The sequence below is a fragment of the Trachypithecus francoisi genome, unplaced genomic scaffold (assembly GCF_009764315.1).
Source record: "Trachypithecus francoisi isolate TF-2019V2 unplaced genomic scaffold, Tfra_2.0 Lachesis_group16, whole genome shotgun sequence".
NCBI lineage: Eukaryota > Metazoa > Chordata > Mammalia > Primates > Cercopithecidae > Trachypithecus > Trachypithecus francoisi.
In genome coordinates this window covers 16172281-16196456 of record NW_022681461.1, presented here as the reverse complement: position 1 = coordinate 16196456, position 24176 = coordinate 16172281, and positions in this window count along the sequence as shown.

The following is a 24176-nucleotide window of genomic DNA, read 5'->3' as shown; positions in this document are numbered from 1 at the left end:
TGATTTCTAGCTTGTTTGCTTTATTGTTATTCTTTGAAAATGTTTACCACGTTAGAAATTTTCTAAATTGGCAATTTCCCATTCCAATCTGTCTTTTCTTTCTGAGTCCACTTACAAAAAGAGAAGACAAGGCTCCTTTTACTTCAGCTGTACAATCTACTCAGAATTTTATTCGAAAATATTATTAAGTCTATTTTTAAATTAACTATCGACTTGTCTTTATTTCGTTTAAACTTTTTACATATTTGTCCAATCATTGCTTAAGGAAAAAGCTTCTAAATGGGCGTATGTAGCGCATTTTCTGTATTCTTATCCTCCCACATTCAATTTTTAAATTATGCACAATTTGCTTATTTAAATCCTGTCCTGGCCTTCCAGAGGATTTTTGCTTCTTTTAATCACTTTTCTCCCTGATTGAAAGGCTAACAATATACGAACTAGGGGGTACAAATCTTTTCTCCTAAAACAGTAAGTACATTTTTAAATATCCTGAATTCTGCAATATACTTGTCTGTATTTCTGATGGTCGGTATCAAGGTGTACCTGGAATTTGTTTTAATTGGACATGAGAAGATATGAATGCAAAAATGATTGCTGTGAAAAAAGAAATTGATACACACAGATCCTTAGAAACAAGAGGCACAGCAGCCATGCAAGTCGTGTAGGGAAACAGCCAGGTGAGGAGGCAAAGTGGGAGAAAAGAGCACGGCCTAAAGCTTTTATTGGGGTTCCCAGGGAAGAAAGAGTGGGGCAAGATAGGTATGTTGAGTAACTTTAGGATTGGATAGTTAGAATAATTTCAATGCACTCTGGAACATAGGGGTGATCCCTAGTTGTCCACTACCTGGTCCTAGGATGATGTGGGGCAAGGTGATATTGACTTGGTGTGCAGGAATTTGATAAGGGAGATGGTTGAAGTATGGGCTCTAGATTGGTTTATTTGCATATGAAAGCTGGGCTGGAAAGGAAGTCATTTGCTGTCTGTATGAATTAGCTAGCCCTGGTACAGACAGCCTTTCCAGGATCTAGACACCAAATGCCAGGGCATCAAAAATACAGAAAATAAGAAAATATAGTCAATACACTGATGTTTAGAAACATTTTCTTATATTTCTTAATGCAGCTCAAAATCAGTATTTAAGTTCAAGTTCTATATATCTGTCTTCTTGTCTAACAATGCAATTATTTCTTTCCTAAAAATAAAAAAGCTATATTGGCCAGGCCCAATCTACTTGAGCAAATCATACTGCTGATCTTAGAATTTTTTTTTTTTTTTTTGAGATGGAGTCTCACTCTGTTGCCCAGGCTGGAGTGCAGTGGTGCGATCTTGGCTCACTGCAAGCTCCACCTCCCGGATTAACACCATTCTCCTGCCTCAACCTTCCAAGTAGCTGGGACTACAGGTGCCCACCACCACGCCCGGCTTTTTTATTTTATTTCATTTTATTTTATTTTATTTTATTTTATTTTATTTTTAGTAGAGACCGTTAGCCGGGATGGTCTCGATCTCCTGAACTTATGATCTGCCCATCTCGGCCTCCCAAAGTGCTGGGATAACTTAGCTCTTTTAAGAGCTAATAACAGCTGATAACGTCATATAGATTGATCTTTTTGACAGGGTATACTTTCTTACTAGAAACCAAAATAATGACTAATGGTCATTATTACCATTAGTCCTGAGGCAGCTTAGAGATGATGTTCAGCATAAAGGAACAATATTGTCTACCACCCTTGAACTCACCCTGAGTAAGATGGGGATGCCAAAGTCCCATGCCATGCTGCCTATTTCATTTCCCAACAGTGCCCTTCTCATGACGACAAATGTATCAGTCACTCAGATGTATCAATCTGGAATTAAGGGGGAGAGGCCTGCCTGTCCAGAGATACAGATTTGGAAATCAAGCGAAATAAGTTCTTTAATATGTCCCCTGACCACCAGGCCAGGTATTATAGCTCTCCTGAAAGCAGTTTAAGTGATGCATTGATGTCTACAGAAGCTAGACTGAGTTGTTTAGGAAATAATTGAGAAGAAACAAAGGCAAATCATTCAAGAAGTCTTTTGGTAACATGGTTTATGTATGACACCTTGAAAAATAAGGTAAAGGGAAGGGTGGTGGTTGCTGTCGACACTTTCTGTTCTTAAAAGGGGAGGAGCTTAAGGTAAATTATTATAGAATGAAGAGAAAGAACCAAGATCATCTAAGAGTCTCAAAATAATGACGGTACAAATAACTGATTAAACAAAGTCTCCAAGGGGCTTACAAGCATACGCTATATATTGATGATGGAAATCAATGGTAATCCTTATTAGGAGCCACGGTGGCTCACGCCTGTAATTCCAACACTTTGGGACGCCAAGGCAGGTGGATCACTTGAGGCCAGGAGTTCAAGACCAGCCTGGACAATATGGCAAAACCCCATCTCTACCAAAAATACAAAAATTAGCCAATGGTGATGGTGTGCACCTGTTGCCCCAGCTATTAAGAAGGCTGGGACCCAGGAGGTTGAGGGTGCCACTGCACTCCAGCCTAGGCAACAAAGCGAGACTCTGTACCCAAAAAAGAATAAAAAAGGGTGGGGGGGGGACTTTTATTAGGATTCCACAATGACTATTTCCTTACTTTAAGGTAATCTCAAAATTTTAATCCCATGATATGTACAACTGCGCAAAACCACTACACACCTAAATTCTTTCACGTTTCTCATGGTAATGATCAAATTGTAATTCTATAAACTAGATACCGTGGTAAGTGCTTTGCATACATGCACTCATTTATCCATTACAACATTTTAGTAAAGGTTATTTATAAAAGAAAATAACCAAGGTTCACAGGGGTAAGTAACTTGCTCAAGAGGCACATATGGAAAGTGAAGTAACTGGGAATTGGTTGCAAGAATGTAATCCAAAAACCCACGCTCTTAGGCATTTTTTTCTCTACAGCATCAGAAACAAGTGGGAGTAAACATCTGTCATTTATTCATTTGCCTCACTCTCCCTCCTTTTTGGAGCCTTCCCTCAGTGTGTCTGATTATGGTGGGCTTGACTACGTGGGCCTTATTTTCTCTACTAAAGAATTGGGCAGATGAAGGAAGCTGGCCAATCATAGCTCTCCAACCCCTTTCCCCTAGGCAGGGTGGGATAGGACTCAAGCTGAGCCAGTCAGACAACTTCAGGGACCACTCAACCAGAGTATCAAGGACAAATATTTCCTTTCCCTTGAGGTTGCTAAGATAGCAGTATTCGGCTCTTGAGCTGTCAGTCATATGGAGAAAGTCTATCTGACAAAAACAAACAAAGCCCTGATAACATAATTTAGAACTCCTGGATCCAGCTATGCCTCAGATGATCTTCCTCAGGACTTACAAGGGTCTATTAATTCCTTATTGTGTTTAAGCCTATGTAACTTAGGCTTCTGCCATCTAACAACTGAAAATTCCTAATAAAATATAGTGCAATAAAATAAGATTTGGAGTCACACAAATTAGGATTCACATCCCAGCTCCCTATTCTTCTAACTGTATATCCTAACCACATTCCTGAACTTCCTTGGATCTCAAAATCCTTGTCTGTAAACATAAGGATAACAATACTACATTAATGTATAAGCAAACAGGCTTAGGAATGGACTATGTTTAAACTGTGACTCCATGGCTAACCTGCTATGTAAGCTTGGATAATGTATTTGCACTTATTCTCTCTTCATTTCTTCTTTCCAACTTTCCTTCTTCCAAGCTATGTTTCCAGAAGAACCTAAAGAGATGTACAATAATTATTCATTCAACAAATATTTATTGAGAACTTATTATGTGCCAGAAAATGAGCTAGTGGCCAGGAAATTAAAGATGAGCAAAATAGACACAATCTCAGCACTCATGGAATGGGGACAAATATTACAAAATAATCACATGAATAGATGCAATCTATGTAGCAGCCGGGGCTTTCCATACCTTTGGGATCCTGAACGGTCCCTCTTCACCCCCATGCCATGATCATGACTAACAGAAGTCTTCCCCCAAGATTTCTGCCAATTCTGTAGGGGAAAGGGGAAGCTTTCCAGTCATCTGGCTTTTGGGGCACTGATTTCCCTATGTGTGCCTTGATCAAGCCACACTGTAATTCCTCCATTAAACTGGGCCTGCCTTATTCCATTTCCACAATAAAATCATCTAACCCAAGCAATTGTAATATTGGTGGTCATTATTGATGGTTTCAGTTGGATCCCAAGAAGGGGTTGGTCCCCTGTCCATAGTACACAACCTTCCTCCAATCTCACCACTTTCTCCCTTGTCCATTATTTTCCTCTTGTTTCAATTCCATTATTGAGTACAATGTATAGAATATGGAATGGCAAATATGATAATTCAGCAAGAATTCCATATTTTTCTCTATCTCCTAGGTCAGATATCGCCCCTTGCTGAGCTTATAGTACAGACCAATTCCAGTCCCTCAAGGAGCTTGCTTCAACTCTGAATGCACTCTGAAGCATTTTCCCAAAAGTGCTTTTCCTAAGGGGAATGTTACTGCGACCTGTGAAAGTAACAAGATTTTTCCACCTTGTGACATGGTTACACACTTTAAATGGCAACAAGAAAAGAAAGAAAACTGGAGTGTTATGACAGTGTAAAACAAGGGATGTGACTCAATCTAACAGGTGGGAAAAGTGCTGGACTGGATGCGGCATAAACAAACGTTAACCAGGAACAGGAGAGAAGGGGGAACATTTCAAGGAAAGAAATATGTACTTACTTTTTTTAAAATAAGGAAGACAATTAGAATTAAAGGTTAATAAAGATAAGAACATAAAGATGAAGCCAGCTTTGTAGTACAGAAAATACATACAGCAAAGCCCTGATTGGATTTTTACCAGAGTAATTGCCAGAGGTGAGCTACAGATTCTGAACTGAGGTTTCCATCAGCCAGTACAGGTAGAAAGGCATTACATGGTATAACTGAATTTGCCTACAATAAATGTGCACTAAGATGTGGCTGATGACTGATGAATAACAACAATGTGAATACACATTGAATGTTTACTTGTCTTATCTCATTCAATCATCACAACAAATCTAGATAGGAGACACCATGCTGACCATTCTAGAGCTGAGGTTTAGAGAGGTTACCTGAGCTGTGCATGGTTGCTCAGCTGCTAAGTGGCAGGGCCAGGATTCCAATCTCAGTCAGCTTTTCGGCTCTTGAGGTATTTCTCTTATCTACTGAATGACACTGCACCCAGGTCCTCTGTGTTCTCTGCTTTCCTGGGACAGTACTGACTGGCAAGACTTTAATATTTGCAACACACGAGGAGCTACCCTTCCCTGACATCAGCTGGTCACTCTTCCCTAAAAGTGAAACACTTTGAAAAATTCCCCAAATTCATGAGATGTGTTCTCCATTTGGTCAAACCACATTACTTTTCACTGTAGATGTACATAGAGCATTCTGTAATGTGTTTCCTGTGTTAACTTTTTGGTTATTGAGAACTTTGGTGCACTAAATTTTTGTAGTTTGTGTAGAGAAATTCCTGGTTCAACATGTAATGTCCTTTTAATAATGGTACCGCCCATGCCAGATAATATATTTTTAATCACTGTCATGAATAAAAACTATAAAATGATCAGTAATCTAAGGAGCTCAGACTACAATGAGATCAGCAATGTGAATATGGATCTACACACTCAACCCTGACAAAGTCTATATGACAGAGTAGGTGCAATGCAGCCATTTCAGCCATTCACATAACCAGTGGGGGTCTTTGCAAAATCAGTTCAGATGTGGTCATCAAAAACTATGGAAAGACTGGAGGAAAGAACAACAAATTCAATTATCTAAGGCCTGGCCCAGCCCTGCCCTGCCCTGCCCTGGGATGGGAGGCAGCTTTCCCCTCTACTCTTTCCTTTCTTTTCATTCTTTAGTGCTTTTCTCTCCATCAAGTCATTCTTCCTTTCAGGTTGGGGATTGCCTGATAAAGAAAGCATTATAAGGCTGGATTGCCAAAGCACTGAATTTTCAAACCCTCTAAATAGGACATTAGTTCATAGCTTGAATGTTTTGAAATCTGATCAACATGCCATTTCTCAATACATTAAGCAAAGCAAGCAAAATTAGTCTGCTTTATGTCAGGTGCTTAGCACAAATCCCTTAATAATGTGCTTGACTGCAGAAACCATTAATAAATGCATAATTCCCTAAGACGGGCTTGATTAATTAAGTCATATGTGTATCCTTCTAATTAAAAAAAAAAAAAAAAAAAGGACATTAGGCAGATGAGTGGAATTTCTGAGTACCAAATTCAAAGGCTTCTTTTGAATGCCTTTTGCCTTTCTCTTCAAGATGAAAGGAATGCTGCTGGTTATTGTAGCTGCCAACAAACAGTTATAGCACAGGCACAAAGCACCCAGAACTCTGTGTCTTATTAAAAACAATTTGGTATTCATCTGCCAATTTGTAACTCAGTTCTCAATCAGGGGCCTGTCTGATTAAGTCAAGCAATTCAAATTTGAGGGGGCAGCTGGTGCTGCTATGCAAATAAACAGATGAGGAAAAAATAGGACCAATGAATCAACAAGCAGATGGTAAAAAGCCAAGGCCTTCAAAGGGCCCTTGAATGTTTTCTCCTCTCTACTTCCCATCACACTACGTCTCACAGAATTTATATTCCAAGGGATTCTAAAGATTATCACTTAGTTTAATGATCAGCATAGAACAGTTTCTAACACTGATCCCTTTAGCATTAAGGATTTACACAAAGAAAACACTGGTCACGGAATGCTAGATTAGATGGTCATCTGCTTCCATATTTTTTCATTTTTTTCTGAATCGATGAACCAGCTACATAATAGAATCACGACACTCTTACGTGTCCATCTTTATTTCCAACCAAGTGTTTCCCTGCAAAGCTGCAGCACTCTTCAAATGAGTAGAAAAGTCTTCCTTTCATCTCGTATAGGTTTGGAATTGTTTGGAAAGCTCCAAAAAAAGACATTGTGTCCTGAGTCTGTGCAGTACCACAATTTCACTGTTCCTCCTGATTTGGGTCAGCAGCATATAGTCCTACTAATTCTTGATTATTTTTCTGCAACGGTTTTAAGCATTACTCATTTGTCCTCATCTGAAATGGATTTATTTGGAAAATACTCACGGAGTCTACCTTTATTACGGGGCATCTCAAATTTCAAACACAATGTTTGGCAATCATGTTGTCTGAAGCCTCATCATAAACACCTTCATTAATTACAGCCTTTCATCTGCCAAAATCTTTTCTTTGGCTTGGATTCTTCGTGCTGATATGAAGTAGACAGGGCCAAATCACGTAGATTGTGTAGGCAATATGATGAGAAGAGATGCAATTGGAAGTTGTCAAAAGGTCTGAAACAAGCATGGTATTATTTGAGATACCTTTTTAAAATACAACATACTGGTTCTTACGATGACTTGGAAATTTTGGGAGATTGCTTTTAGTGCTTAGACAGCTGAGAAGACTTCCTTTAGAATATGGTTACAAGTCACTGGTTTTATAAAGAGGCAGGAGAGAACATTTTCATTTTGATAAGCAAATATTAACACAGGACCAATCCTTCACTTCAAGGAGTGTTGAATTCAAGGATGCTTTCCTTGGTAGTAACATACAAATCATAATATTTTTCAAATATTTGTTCGTAGTAAATATTTTTGACCCAGGTTTTGGGGGATGAATTTCCTTTCTGCTTTCTTAAATATGAAGCACAGTGCAGTCATCTTGGAGTTCTGAATAGCATGATGCTGACTGCTTTGGGCCACCTTTATATCAGACAGGGCTTAAGTGTGCTCTTTTACGTCAAGCAAAGCAAGGCATAGGTTAATGCTACTTTCTCAATTATAAACTATTAAAAGATTCATGTAAGCCAATATAATCTGTGAAAGGATTAGGAACACGGCTATGCAACGTCTCTCTTTTCCTGAAATAACAAAAAGCACCAGAGACCAGGATAAAAAACCAATTTACAGAAATCTATGACCAACAGAGACATGTTCAGTTGTTGAAGGTGTTAGGAAGAGTCCACAAATGCAGTCGCTTGCACATATACGAATCTCAACTTGTACCAGAGTGCTATTTCTTTTTTTCTTTCTTTTGAGACAGAGTCCACTCTGTTGCCCAGGCTGGAGTGCCGTGGCATGATCTCAGCTCACTGCAACCTTCACTTCCCAGGTTCAAGCAATTCTCCTGCCTCAATCTCCCGAATAGCTGGGACTACAGGCATGTGCCACCACACCCAGCTAATTTTTGTATTTTTAGTAGAGACGGGGTTTCACCGTGTTGGCCAGGTTGGTCTCAAACTCCTGACCTCAAGTGATCCACCCACCTTAGCCTCCCAACGTGCTGGGATTACGGGTATGAACTACCACACCCATTCGAGTTATTTCACTTCAGGGTTTTTATATCTCCCCACAGTACTTCTTGTCTGCCTTCATCTATTACTCTACCTGTCAGTTCCAGCTCCCTGGACACTAATTCTACTCATAAGTTTTTTCCTGATTTTATATTTGATTTTACTTAGAAATCAGCTATTGGTTTAATTATTGCTACTTAGCAATCTCCTGTTCTCTGCCTGCTTATAAGATTTTTCTAGATTAGATAGATATCTAAAGACAAAAATTTTCTCATTTATGCTGCTACAATAGTACTTCTCGAATATATGGCTTAATGTCTTTAATTGAGTTGGAAATGTGTCGACCATTACCTCTGTAAATATTGTTTTTTCCAGTTTCTATCTCCCTTCCTTCAAAACTCCAATTACAAGCATATTAGACTATTACCATATCTTCTATGTCTTTTGTCTGTTTTCTATATTTTCCATCCTTGTGTCACTAAATATTTCCATCTGGATATTTTCTTCTGACCTACTTTCCAGTGTGTGAATTATTTCTTTATTTGGGTCTAATATGTTCAATACCCTATCCACTAAACCCACAAATTTGGCCTTATACCTTTAATTTTTAGAATTTCCATTTTGTTCCCTTTTTTTAATAGCTTCCCGCTTTCTGCAAATATTCTCAATCTTGTTTTTCATCTTCTTAAATGTAACAAGCATTGTTATTTTAAAATCTCTTTATGACAACTTCAGGATCTGTAGCCTCTGTGGGTTTGTTTATTTTGCCTGTTTCTTCTGCTGTTTTTGCTAATGTTTTATTGACTATTTAGGGATCTGGTTACTTTTTATTGTTTGCCAAGCATTTTATTTGAAAAATTATTTGTAGAAATAATTTGATGTGTAGGATGACGACATCTTCCACCAGAGAATTTAAATTCGACTTTGGCTTGTAGCTAGAAGAACTAGCAATATGAATTCATTTCATTCTAATTTCAGAAACTGGTATTATTTACATTTGAGCTGCAGTCTCAGGAAGGTATGAATTCTCCCAGTTCCTTTTATTATTAGGGATCAGTTCGTTGATTCTTAACCCAAAACATTGAGGCTCACCCCTATCCCAGCCCTTTGTGGCCCTGGACTCCAGTTCCTGCCCCTACCATTTGACATTTGAGCCCTGTCAAGCTTCACAGCCATTCCCTGGAAAATGAACAAATAGCCCCAGAAGTAAAGTAGCCAAAAGCTCAGCCCTGGGCTCTGAACGCCCTTAGATTCTAACACAGTTATTCTTCACTGTTTCGAGTTTTAGTTCCTTACCTATAAGAAGATGTTTTTAAATATTTTTCTGGCTATCCTGATAGGAAGAATTTGTTCATTAAATCAGCTTTGTTCTAAACTTTGAATCTGTGACTCCCAAATCACTCTCGATATACTGATCCTGCCACAAATTTGTGGCAGACTTTATCCAAAAATTAATAATACATTACAGTTTTCACAAACCCACAGAAAACATACACATACTCTGACAAGCCACATTATCACACAGCAACTCACTATCAAAAGAAACTAATGATACAAATAAAGCCATCAAGTTTAATTTTGGGATCAGTTCAACAGGGCCCAGCCCATACTCACAATTCTGAATCTAGCTCACCTGTACTCAGATACACATTGGAACATATAAAAAGATGGCCAAAGACACTGGTCCACATCTGCCTTTCCCCCACACTGTTTCTTCTTCTCATGCTGTCTCTACCCTCAACTTCATCCATTTGGGTCAGTCTCTTGATCCCAGAGTCTCAGCTGCTCCTTTGATTCACAGCTCCCTTGCATCCATGTTGACGTCAACACGTTGCTCAATGCAAAACCTCTGGCATTTTTCCTCTGGCCCAAATCCCTGATCTTGGATAAGAATCACCCCACAGGTAAAATTCCACCTGGCTCCATTAGATAAGACTATCAAATTAATGACCCCTGTCCCCCATACAATGCTGCCAAGGGATAGGAGATAAATATTTCTATACAATTTCCAGATTATAGTGTTCAAATAATTCAATGTTTAACTCAAAAAATTACTATTTGCTACAAATTATTCCAGATGTTTTAAACAGAAACTTTCTTTCTTCCTTTCTTTCTTTCTTTCCTTTCTTTCTTTCTTTCTCTTTCTTTCCTTATTTTTGGAGACAGAGTCTCCCTCTGTCACCAGGCTGGAGTGCAGTAGTGTGATCTCAGCTCGCTGCAACCTCTGCCTCCCAGGTTCAAGTGATTCTCCTGCCTCAGCCTATCAAGTAGCTGGGACTACAGGTGTATGCCACCGCGCCCAGCTAATTTTTGTATTGTTAGTAGAGATGGGGTTTCACCATGTTGGTCAGGATGGTCTCAATCTCTTGACCTCGTGATCTGCCCACTTCAGCTTCCCAAAGCGCTAGAATTACAGGTGTGAGCCACCGCACCCGGCCGGAAACATCCTTTTTTATCCACATGATATTGAAGAGTAACAAAAGAATCCAAAAACATAGATAACAGAAGGAACTGGAGAAAGATTTAAGTCAAACAGAATTATAAGGACTTCAGACTTTGTGAAAGAGAGAGGAAGAGGAAGAGAGAGAATAGGAGAAATTTGGCTGGTTACAAGGAGAGTCAGAAAATAGTCCCATGCCCAGCACAGTTTGGGTACAGTTTTCTCAGTAGTATATCATTTTTATTCTTGAGTTATGTAATTAAAGCTCAAGCTACTGGTGAAAAACAAATAGCCCTGAACTTACTTCAGGCTTTTGTTTGCTTTTCTATAATTCTGTTTGGAAATAAGGCACTTTAAAAACTAAGAAACAAGTAATACTAACGAATAACCATCACTCCCTCCCACTAGCTTGAATGCCAAGTTTCCTCCCTCAAGGAAATCTGAGTTACAAATCTCTAAAAATAGGGGTTTCTTCTAACGGAGACAGAGACAGGGCAAAATGCAGCACTATAATTTGATAAAGACTTACTCAGTCAAGCCTATCATTTTAAATAGAGTAAAAGCTTTTAAAACGTATTTGTTTAGAAATGATTTATTTAGACCACCACTGGCGCCAGGAAGATGAAAGACAGCATTGGCTCATTATTTAATTGGAGGTCTCTAAAAAGGAGGTGATAAATTTCTGACATACGTCTTACAATTGCTGCTCAGAGAAGAATTAGATCCATATTATAACTCAATTGCTTTATCAGCCCACCAGTAACTTCTTGTTGCCTGGGATGTCCTTCTGGTGACTTCAAAACTTGACAAAGACGCAACAATTATGTAGATAAATTCCAGGACCACCCCATCGAGAACCTCAGCCCCTCTGGCTTTTGTGAAAGTTACAGTAATTTATAACCTCATGCTAATGTCCCAAGGCTTTCTAAAGAACAGTTACATAAATATTTTTAATTGCATGGTCCTCAAGCACACAAACCACAAACCCACCTTAAGCATGCCAAGGTTATCCGTTATCTCCACAAAAGTTTTTACATGATGTGGCAATCTTAAAGACCTTCAGTTAAAACATCTCTGCAAGCTTAGGAGTTTCCAAAGGTCTCCTGCTGCTCCTGTCAACTACAAAGAATGCACTTATCTCCATGGGCATTTTACTTCTCCATGTTGTCTGTGCTGTTCCATGGAACATGGAGCATGTTGCCTGTTGCTGTTCCATGGAAAAATTTGCAAGTGATACCAAAGGTATGAATTAATTGTATAGAAGAAACTACAGCCCAGGTGTTAACCCTCAATTTTATGTACACCGTAGTTCTCCATACAAGGAAGATAATATAAGGTAAGTGCAATCCTTTATTACTGGGCAAAAAAAGTACCTTCTCCCTGCCCTTCTTAAAAAAATTAAAAAAAAAAAAAAAAGCTATAGCAATACACAGCCACTGTGAACGACGGTATGAAAAGACAAAGGGCAAACTAAAAGATGTCACACCTAGAACAAAATTATGGAGAAATATATAAGGAGTGTAAAGAAGAATATAAGCAGATGAATATAAGAAACTATAGAACCTGGCCTGGTGCTTTGGCTCATGCCTATAATCCCAGCACTTTGGGAGGCCAAGGCAGATGGATCAGTTGAGGTCAGGAGTTCGAGACCAGCCTGGCCAACATGGCAAGACCCCCGTCTCTCCTAAAAATACAAAAATTAGCCAGGTGTGGTGGTAGCTGCCTATAATCCCAGCTACTCTAGAGGCTGAGGCAGGAGAATCACTTGAACCCAGGAGACAGAGGCTGCAGTGAGCCGGGATCACGCCACTGCACTCTAGCCTGGGCAACAGTGCAAGACTCTGCCTCAAAAAACAAAAGAAAAAAATTATAGAATCAATTGCTTCAGCAAAGCAGAGAAATTTTTTAAAGTAACACTATGCCTAGGAAAATTTGACACCTTCCCTTTCAAAAACTCTGGGATGTGTATAAAATCTCTATTTCCCACTGAAGAGAACAGAGAACATAAGAAGGGGATACCTTTAATCGATAATTAAAAACTTCAAGGCTTATGTGAGAGAGCAAATTTCACTGAACATTAACATTGCACTATGTCAAGTCCCTTTTTTTTTTTTTGAGACAGAGTCTCTCTCTGTCACCCAGGCTGGAGTGCAGTGGCATGATCTCAGCTCACTGCAACCTCCGCCTCCCATGTTCAAGCAATCCTCCTGCCTCAGCCTCCCGAGTAGCTGGGATTCAGGCGTGCAGCCCCACCCCCAGCTAATTTTTATATTTTTAGTACAGACAGGGGTTTCACTATGTTGGCCAGGCTGGTCTCGAACTCCTGACCTCAAGTGATTTTCCCCCGCCTCAGCCTCCCAAAGCGCTAAGATTAAGGCATGAGCCACTGCGCCTGAGCCCAGTAATGCTTTTAAAATAAAGATAGTCAGTGCTATAGAAGTACTTATACAAACTCAGTATTTGACCTATGAACTTCAGACAATTGCAGAAATAGGGACAATTGTTAATGAATATAAAAGCCCTAATATAAATCCTGTTTACTCCAACACAGACTGTCATTTAATATTTCCCACCATACCACATCAGAAAGGCAGATGATACTGAACCAGTCTAAGGAAGTAAGAATCTGGATGTGATTATGACAGAGATACTCTCATACCACTAAGTGGCTAATAATTTCATAAATTCTCTAGGGAAACATGAGTGGTATTTTGTGGTATATGCAGATTATATACAAACATATTTTCCCACTTAAGTTAACAATGCTATAAATTCATACAGCATGTCATTATATAAATTCTATCACTCTTCTCATAAATGCATTAGTTGTCTACATAAAGCCTCATATTAAAACAACTCTGCCAAATATTTTTAAATATGATTGCATCGGATATTCCTATTTGCCATTCAGCTCCATTCTCACCCATTCCCACCCTACTGTGTGGTCTGGGAGCCCAACTTCCACGGGTAGCAACAACAGGCTCTCTTATCCTCTGGTTTCCAGTTAGGACCAGTCAATGGGAGGTAACAGCACAGAAGGTGAGAGGAAAGAGGTTTGCGGGTATTTATTCCACCAGCTATTTCCCTGCAAGGCCTTGGGTTGGCAGCAGCTTTGGTCCACCGCTGGCAGTGATCATTCATGTTAATTCTTGCTGGGCAGTGCTTCTCTGCAGCTGTAGGAGACTGGTAACCACCTGCACCCCTTTCCCCTTCAGGAAGAATGAAGGGTGCATGTGGTAAGGGCTCTCCACTCTTGCTAACCTTGGGGTGCTTCACCATTGCTTGCTGCTTCCCTTAACCCTGCCTATGTGTGTCCAAATAGTCATTTCATTCATCTCTCCTCAACTTACCCATCTGAGTCTTCTGTCCCTCTCCTGACAAAACCTGACTGATAAGTTATCTTAAGTGAACGGAACTCAGTTAAGGAAGCAGCACCTTTACCAAAGGAGAAGTGCTCTAATTTGGAAATTTCCTATCTCAGCAGCACATCCAGCCAAATTGGCTGTGTCATCTCTCTCCATAAGCTACAGTGACAGTATTTTCTGCACCAACCATTTAGACACACAGTCTCAGGCAGTATTTTTAATTTCTGATTTATGAATTCTGCTTACATGAAAGGTCTTACAGTGATATAAAAAATTAAATCATAGGTGCACACGAAAAGGCCAGTCCTTTTTCCCATAGCTAAAGAACACAAACAAGAGGAAACCCATAAAACTGAAAAACACTTGGTATTTTAAATATTTTAGGAATACAGTAACGAGATGATCTTTTCATAGCTTTCCAGCATTTACTATATTTTCATATACTGCTTGATTCATATCTGTTTGCACCCTTGGTATTAATTTCCTTTTTATATGAAAAGGACAAACCTTCTGTTAAAATATTTTGAATGTTTCTCATACAAAATCCAAATAATATCTCCAGAGGAACTGAAGCAATATACAAACTAAAGGAGAGGATGAAACACAATAATAACAATTTGAAAGTACCTTTGACAAAGAAAGAGGCTTCCCGAAAGGGAAAGGGCTGAGGCAGTTGAACTCCCTTTATCTATATCCTAACAAATAACACCTCCTGTGCCTTAAATATTTAATGTGAAATCTGTGGATTTATATAGCTTACAAAATGCCAGGGGCTTATTATCTTTACAGTTTGCATGACAGGAATATTCATACTGCTCAATTCCACGGTCTAAGACAACAGGAATTCCTCCAGGTGCTAATGGCAGATAACTTTCACGTGGCTTCAATAATCCACTAATTATGGAACCCCTCAGGTAGAACAATGTCATTAATCTGATTAAATTATTTATATTGCTGGAAAGCTAAATCTTATTAGGTCTTCAGGATTTTATTTGGTTCTCCAGTATGGATATGCAAAAGGACAACACCATTTCTTTTCTCTACTACATTTTCATGCTGAGGAAAAAAAAAAAAAACTAAGAAAGAAATAGCCTCCTACTGTGAGTTTTTAGGCAAGCCTACTACCTAAGGGCAGGGTCCACCCCTCTCCCAGGAACCTTCAAACTATGTAGAATTTTTCAAGTCCCTTTTGGAACTCTGCTTTTCTGACTGGGGACTTGTTAGCACGTTTCACTAGTAGGGCCATGAGCCATGGTAAAATTAAAGTTCTGTCAGAGTTATTTGCTGTTAGAGGTAGTGTCTAAATTAAAATGAAAAGGCTCATTTCTTCTGAACAGATCATTGAGAAGCTTGTGAAATCCTTAATGCTAAATGTGCTACCCAAGTACACTGAACAGACATCCTCTATTGGTTTTTTGGCTCTATACTAAACCATTTTCATATCTGTGCTGGTTTACCAGATGTTTAGGTAGACGGTTAAAGAAGGTCTGGGGATGAGATTAAACTTGCTGCAATTTGATGGGCTACTCAAACATGTATCATTTATCCAAGTACTCTGTGTGGGTAGCAATTTGTAAAATGCTTTATAACCTATAATTTTAAAATTTCATAGCTGGTCATCTATCATTTCCATTTTACTGAAAGAGGTACTCACTGTAGACATACTTTTATCAGAAAAAATATAAGGCCTATAAGAAAATATGCATTTTTTAAAAATGGAAATGAAAATACAAAGTGTTGGAAGTGTTATATTCTATCAAATTAATTAGTTGACATGTTTAACTTTATTGACACTTTTCTGAGTCTTGTCCCATATCTACTTAAATGTCTACTAAGTTTCTTGCTTCTCAAATATTCTTCTTTCTTTCAAGGTTTCCAAGACACTGGGAGAAGCTGTGATAAGCCTTTCTCTTACAGCGCAGGGCTTTCTTTTAATAGGTATGTGGTCAAAGACACACAGCCAGCCCAGCTCCTAGCTAAATATAAATCATACAATCCCAGGAATAGAATTCATAATCTTATGTTACAAAAACACCATCCTCTAATAGAACACCCAGGACTTCAAACAACTCTATTTTCTTCTTGGACCAGCAGCTAGGAGGCACCATAGAAATAAGCCTACGCTCAAATCCAGCCCCACGCAACTATGATAACTTAAAAGCAGACAAGGCCAGCAACTTACCCACTGTGTGAGTTTTCCAATTACATTCTTGAAGACAGGCTTTTAGGTCAAGCGTGTCCTGAAAGAGTGAGACCACATAAAGTAAATCTTAGAGCAGCAGACCAGGCCCCTGCCTGTCTCAGGGCTTCCTAACCACAGAGTGACCGTATGTGTCCCTGTACCACCCATATTTCTCTTTAGGAATGAAGGAACTAGTCTGCTGCTGCTGGGAGTGCTGCAGGAAGACAGCTGCCCGCTGTCCTCGCCCCACAAGTATTGCTTCTGTTAAAGAGAGCCCCCACATTCAAGATCACCCCATTCCTGGGGCAGCCCCTGTCTGACGAACAGTTGTTATGATGCTGTGTCCAGGACAATTCTGAAGGGCCGTTGCAGCCTCAAAGTTCTGGCCGGGCGCAGTGGCTCAAGCCTGTAATCCCAGCACTTTGGGAGGCCGAGGTGGGCAGATCACGAGGTCAGGAGATCGAGACCATCCTGGCTAACACGGTGAAACCCCGTCTCCACTAAAAATACAAAAAAATTAGCCGGGCGAGGTGGCGGGCGCCTGCAGTCCCAGCTACTCGGGAGGCTGAGGCAGGAGAATGGCTTAAACCCGGGAGGCGGAGCTTGCAGTGAGCTGAGATCTCGCCACCGCACTCCAGCCTGGGCGACAGAGCGAGACTCTGTCTCAAAAAAAAACGTTCCCCGTGGGTTGGCTGAGGCTTCCATCGTGACTGCATTACAGTTCACTTCTCCCTCTGCACAGTCTCAATTTCTTTTCTTCCCTTCCACAGCTGCCAGTTCCTTAAATTTCACGAGCTTTCATTTCCACTCAGAATCTGCTTCCTGGACAACTTCAGCCAGTGCTAAAGTTTAGTCACCATATTTCCTAAGAGCATGCCAGCGTCTTCCAGTTCTGTGTTAAATCAGAATTTCTAGGACTAAATTTTCCTGGATTCGTATAACAAAAGATAAGAAGAAATGGGTCCAGTCCCAGAAGAAGATAAACCAGAAAAACTGAAGAGACAGTGTGCTAGTGAAACTGCCATATTATTATTATTTTTTACAAGATGAACTTCTTTGGGGATACATGAAATAGGATTGTCAAGGGTGCTTAGTCTGTAATTAACTGACAGGGGAATGACTTAGTACTCAAATGTCACAGGCGTTTGAACCAGAGCGAATCCATCTTGAATAGGGGCTGGGTAAAATGAGGCTGAGACCTACTGGGCTGCACTCCTAGGAGATTAGACATTCTAAGTCACATGATGAGAGAGGAGGTCGGCAAAGATATAAGTCTTTCTCTTATAGCCCTTGCTGATAAAAGACTGTAGTCAAGAAGCCAGCCAAAACCAAGATGGCAATGAAAGTGACCTCTGGTCGTCCTCACTGCTCATTATACGTTAATTATAATGCATTAGCATGCTAACAGACATTCCCACCAGTGTCATGACAGTTTACAAATGCCATGGCAACCTCAGGAAGTTACCCTATATGGTCTAAAAGGAAAGAACCCTCAGTTCCAAGAATTGCCCACTTCTTTCCCAGAACACTCACGAACAATCTACCCCTTGTTTAGCATATAATCAAGAAATAACTATAAGTATAATTAGGCAAGAAGCCCATGCCACTGCTCTGCCTATGAAGTCACCATTCTTTTATTCCCTTGCTTTCTTAAACTTGCTTTCACTTTACTCTGTGGACTCTCCCTGAATTCTTTCTTGGACCTTCTTGCACAAGGTCCAAGAACCCTCTCTTGGAGGTGGGGTGTGGATCGGGACCCTTTTCCGGTAACAAAAAGACCATTCGGTTTTCACTTCAAAGATTGAGGTGTTGTTAAGTATTATATACAGTGCCAATCCTTTTACCACTGCGATGGATCAGGCTGAAATTCAAAATAAGAACTTTATAGGTACATCTCATTCCTGGGAGCTGTCATTGTATCCTGAAATATGGTTACAGGGATATTAGCAGTTTGAGCCATTAAGATAATCTCTCAACTATATCATTTACAACTGCTCCCAAATTCTAAGTGTTCTAGGTCAGGTTCCCTAGGGACAGAGTCTGAGACAGGGAACATTGTGCAAATGACTGATTGAGGGCATGCTTGCAGGTAAAATCTGTAAGGGAGTGATGGGAGGATAGAACAGGAGAAAAACCTAGAGGAAGATGCAGGTTAAGCCAATGTCTACAGGAAATTTTGTAGCATGAATAGCACCACAATCATCCCACTTTCTCAAAAAGCCCAGATGTTTTATCCACATATTTGTCAGTCATTGGTTTGGAGTTGCCCTCGGTTAAGGGTAGGCATGGCAAGAAATGTACCTCCCAAACACTTCTAGATGAGGAAACTTTCTAGGTCAACAACAGGGACAAGTCTAAACTGTTAGCAACCAATGCTCACAGCAGCGGCCAACAGGCACCCTGGCCCCATGAAAGGAATCTGAGAGGGAGGAGGACCAACAGTGACTATAACACTGAGCAAATACCATATGCCAAGCTGCTGTGCAGGTCAGAATTATAAATGCAAGGCTGAATCACAACAAGCATTGCCTCAGTGGCCTCCTCTGTCCCCACAGCTATTCCAGGCTAGTCCTAGGCTTTGATCGTGTGGTAGGCTATCTCTTGAGAACAATTTCTGTTCTTGTCAGGAAGGACCCCTGCAGTGATTTCCGCAGGAGGATCCAGACAGGAGAATGGAAAAGAAAAGGCAGTGCTCTCTCAGTCATTTATCAAGCATTATTCTGTTACAGATTGACCATGTTGAATGATCCTTTTAAAAATTATGAGCTTTAGTAGTGAAGTTCCTTCTTGGTTTACATGATTCTCATGAGTCGAGTCATCAGGAATATGTGATTACAGGAAAGCCAGAGTCCCCACATTCAGAAACAGGTTGAAAGAGGTTGATTAAATTTCAACTACAGAGTCATAACATTCTACCTACCTAAATCAAACATTTAGCTTAAAATGGAACTAGTCTCACCCAATACCTGAATGAGAGGCTCAAGAAACTATTTCTACTACCTTTGCATCATTGCACAACTAAATCCAATGCCTGATATAGAAAGGGATGGATCCAGTCATTAAGTCTCCATGTTGCACTGGGCAAAACACTTCACCTCAACAAGCTTAATTTCCCATTTTATTATGAGGAATTTCAATTAAGTGGTTAATTTATTGAACAAATATCTCTTGAACACCTACTATGTGCAAGACAGTTTGCTAAGAGCCCAGGACAGAATGGCAAAAAGAGACACAGAGCCACTGCCCTAGTGGAGCTCACAATCAAGTAAGGAAGGGAACCAACACAAAGAAGTTCAAAAATATTAATTGTAATAAATGCTGTGAAAGAAACAGAGGCAATGAAATAAAACATAATGGCAAGGATCTACTTTGGATGCGATTTTTACAGAAGGCCTCTGTATAAAAGTAATATTGACAGCACTTTGGGAGGCCGAGATGGGCGGATCACGAGGTCAGTAGATTGAGACCATCCTGGCTAACACGGTGAAACCCCATCTCTACTAAAAAAAATACAAAAAAACTAGCTGGGCGTGGTGGCGGACACCTGTAGTCCCAGCTACTCGGGAGGCTGAGGCAGGAGAATGGCGTAAACCCAGGAGGTGGAGCTTGCAGTGAGCTGAGATCCAGCCACTGCACTCCAGCCTGGGCGACAGAGCAAGACTCCGTCTCAAAAAAAAAAAAGTAATATTGAAGCTGAAGCCTAAAGATGATGAGATAATCAGGTCAAGAACATTCCAGACAGAGGGGCTAGACTGTGCAAAGATTCTGATATAGGAGTGAACTCAGCATGTTTAAGAAGCTGAAAGAAAGATTAGGGTAGACGGAGTATAGTGAGCAAGGGGCAGAGACACAACACAAGGTTGGACAGAACCAGGTTGTGTAGGTCAGAATAAAAAGCACAGATTTTATCCCAAGAGAAATGAGGAGCCATTGCAGGATTTTAAACAGCAGCAGAATATTATCCACTTTACATTTTGGAACACACTAGCTGCTGTATGGAGAATTAACTGGAAGTGAGAGTAAAATCTAGGTGACCTGTCAGAGATGACTATTGTAGTCTAGCAAGAGATGATGGCAATCCACTTAGGTACTGGCAGTGACAATGAAGAGAAGTGGAAAGAAGATGTATTTTGGAATTGATGACATGTATCTGATATATCTGTTATATTGATTATGGTTTGGATGCAGGAAATTGCTAAAAGAGGAAAAAAAATTAAGAATGATGCCTGGGTTTCTAACATACACAATGAAATGATGGTGATGATATTTACTTTTGAAGACAGGTGAATGGGTAGGAAAAGCTTTGGGATAAAGCTAGGAATTCACTTGGACAAATTAAGTTGTTTAGGGGACATCCAAGATATGTCAAATAAACAGTTAAATATATACATTTAGAGATCAGTGGAAAGATCATTATTAAGCAAGTCATTTAAGAGGTTAGAGAGTCAGTTTCTTCATAAACCAAGTGGGGCCAATAATATCTACTTTCCTAATTCATACAATTGTCATAAGGATCAAAATAAAATAATATATGAGTACCCACTTTGCAAACACACACACACACACACATTAAATGTATGAGTATGCATGTATGTATGAATAATATTTAGCATTTCAATGGAAAACATGAAAACCATTTCTTTTTTTTTTTTTTTTTTGGTGCAGTGGTGTGATCTCGGCTCACTGCAAGCTCCGCTTCCCGGGTTCACGCCATTCTGCTGCCTCAGCCTCCTGAGTAGCTGGGACTACAGGCACCTGCCACCACGCCCGGCTAATTTTTTGTACTTTTAGTAGAGACGGGGTTTCACCGTGTTAGCCAGGATGGTCTCAATCTCCTGACCCTTTGATCTGCCCACCTCGGCCTTCCAAAGTGCTGGAATTACAGGCATGAGCCACCACATCCGGCAGAAAACCATTTCTTTATACTTGAATTTCTACCAACTATATTCACACATTGTTGCCATAGATTGTGTTGATTATACCAGTTCTTAACAGTTAAATCGATGAGAATCGGTCCTTTGACTCTCATGATGTGTAACTGCCTAAAAGTTATGATTTCTATGTGTCTGTTTAACCTGTGTGTATGATTTCTATGTGTCTAAGGAGGTATAAGAGGTATATATAAAAGTAGTTCTGAGCATAGAGAGAAACAGGGCAACCAAAATTGCCAAAGTTCAGCAGTGCATGTCAAAAATCAGTAATTAGTAAGTATTCAAAAGGTAGGACGTCCTTCAACAGATAACAAGAGTCTATAGAAAGATACTCTTCCTTGTACTTCCTTCACTTTCCTTATCATACTAACCCAAGAAATCATTTTCTCCAAAGAAACAAGAAATATTTTCCTGTTAAAATTCCCTGTGTATATAAAGGACACTCCTTTGGCCTCTAAGAACACCCTTCCAGTAAGATGCAAAGTGAGTGTTGATGTTCCAGTAACTTCTGAGGGGTTAACCCTATTTACACAGAGTTCTGTCTCTTTGAACAGACCTTCTGGAGTCATAACCAGGCTAATTGATCCTCTCCATGGAATTGCTCTGCCAGACAGAGTCTGGTGCCAATGCTATAAAAATGCAGAGATAGACAAGAAAAGTACTGGAGTTTTATCACCAAATATCCTAAAATGACAACCAGATAAAGTGATCAAAGATAATAAAGCAAAACTTCTGGAAACCTGTCATGGAGCAGGAAGTATTTGTCTTTGTCTCAATGACCAATTTCTGCAATAGGCTTGGTCAGTTGAGCTTCTTTTTAAAGCCAGTTAAAAGATAAAATACATTACTATAGCTATTGTAATTAGTGGTAGTGGCATTTTCAGACACTTATTAATCTTTATCTTTGAAGTAGGCTCCGAGGGTACCTTTTAGAAATGTAAAAATAAAATTGTCAATACGATCTTTGAAATTATCAAATTAAGCTTTTTAAAATGTATGATGTTGATTGATTTAATTGCTTAAAGATAGTCAAGATTATAATCCTATCTAAATACCAATTGTTAGAATTAATTATTGTGAAGAATATTGGGTGTCTTTAAAAAGGTTAGGTTGGCCGGGCACAGTGGCTCATGCCTGTAATCCTAGCACTTCGGGAAGCCAAGGCGGGTGGATCATGAGGTTAAGAGATGGAGACCATCCTAGCCAACATGGTGAAACTCTGTCTCTACTAAAAATAAAAAAATTAGCTGAGCATGGTGGCATGTGCCTATAGTCCCATCTACTCAGGAGACTAAGGCAGGAGAATTGCTTGAACCCGGGAGGTGAAGGTTGCAGCCAGCCAAGATTGCGCCACTGCACTCCAGCCTGGCGACAGAGTGAAACTCCATCTTAAAAAAAAAAAAAAAGTTAGGTTGATGTGACTGGAATTTGAGATAGACAAGTAGAAGATTTTCTGAGTTTAGGGTGATGCAGTGGGATGGGTAGTAGAAAAGATGAATCTCTCTGTGGATGCAGACACAATTTTTCTTGAATGTATTAGTAGGACAAAAAGGGGCCCATTTTAACCATCTTCCCTATTCTAGTGATCTCCTGATCTCCAGAGTGAATTCACAAGATCTTCTGTTTACATTTATTATTTCCTCCTTTTTACTGTATATATATATATATATATATATATATATATATATTTGCACACTTTTAATTTTGTCCTGGTAATGAGGAATGATCCACATATTTGGAGACCCTTACTCAGAGTCTAGGGTATGACCTGTGAGGTTCTAAATACATGCATAAAGTAGCTTGCCCTGAAACAGTTTTCATGAGTATTGCAATCACTGTAAGGACTCTAATTCAAAACCAAACTCTTTCTGCAAACTGGAAATAAAAAAGCCCCTTCCTCCAAGTGGACCTGCTTGGGGAGTGCAGCTTTGAGAACTAAGCAGAGGCCGGGTGGCAGCTTCACTCACTGCGCAGTGAGCAAACTGCACAAACGTCCAAACGCGTGGGCCCTGCGTGTTCCACTTTCAGAGAATGTGCTCAGAACAATCACTCCCCCCTGCCTCCATCTGCCTAAACTTCTGGGCAGCCTCGCAAGATGGCAGTTCCTTTGTGGATTTGCTTGATCGCAGTTCAGAGACTCACTCTCAGCTTTACAGCCTCAAACGGGAAACAGATCCGTTTACTTTCACCCAAGTCAGGAGTTACCAAATTTAATTTTGACTCAAGAAATATGTGCCACAGAAACCAGAATTCTTTTGCAAGCAAAATGTGCACATCTCCTTATATTAAGAAAAAGGATTTGCCTTCAGAAGGAAGGCATCTACCAAGTGAATCAAAAGCAAAGAGCATCAGATAAAGATGCCCAGGTGTCTGCAGCTGCCAGTAAAGGCAGTTTTACCAATAGGACCCAAAGTGCTCTAGCTACAACTCTTTAAATTACTAAATTAGGGGTAATCTGACCAGGGGCTGTGCCAGTGCTGCTAGCCAGCATACTAAACACCCACTGCAACCAGCATACTAAAGTAAACACCCACTGACTGGGATGTTCTCTTCCCACATGGCACTTGGAAAGGTACAGCCAATGCGTGTCTCACTGGTACATCCCTCAATGACAAAACATCCTCTCTTTCTGGCAGGCAAGTCTTTTTTCTTTGCATATTTATGACACTAAACTAGTCAGTCCTGGAGGGAAAGCTGTCCCTCTCACGATTCTGCATATCACTGCTACTGTCCCTTGAGCTTAAAGTTTAACTTTCAGAGGACAGAATTTTTCCTTTTTTGCAACTTTTTGGGGGGTACCACACTGTCCCCAAAACAATGTGTTTCTCGCCAATACAATGTGTTACTCACACTGCTTCCAGAACTGCAGTAACCTTTGACTGACAATGGTC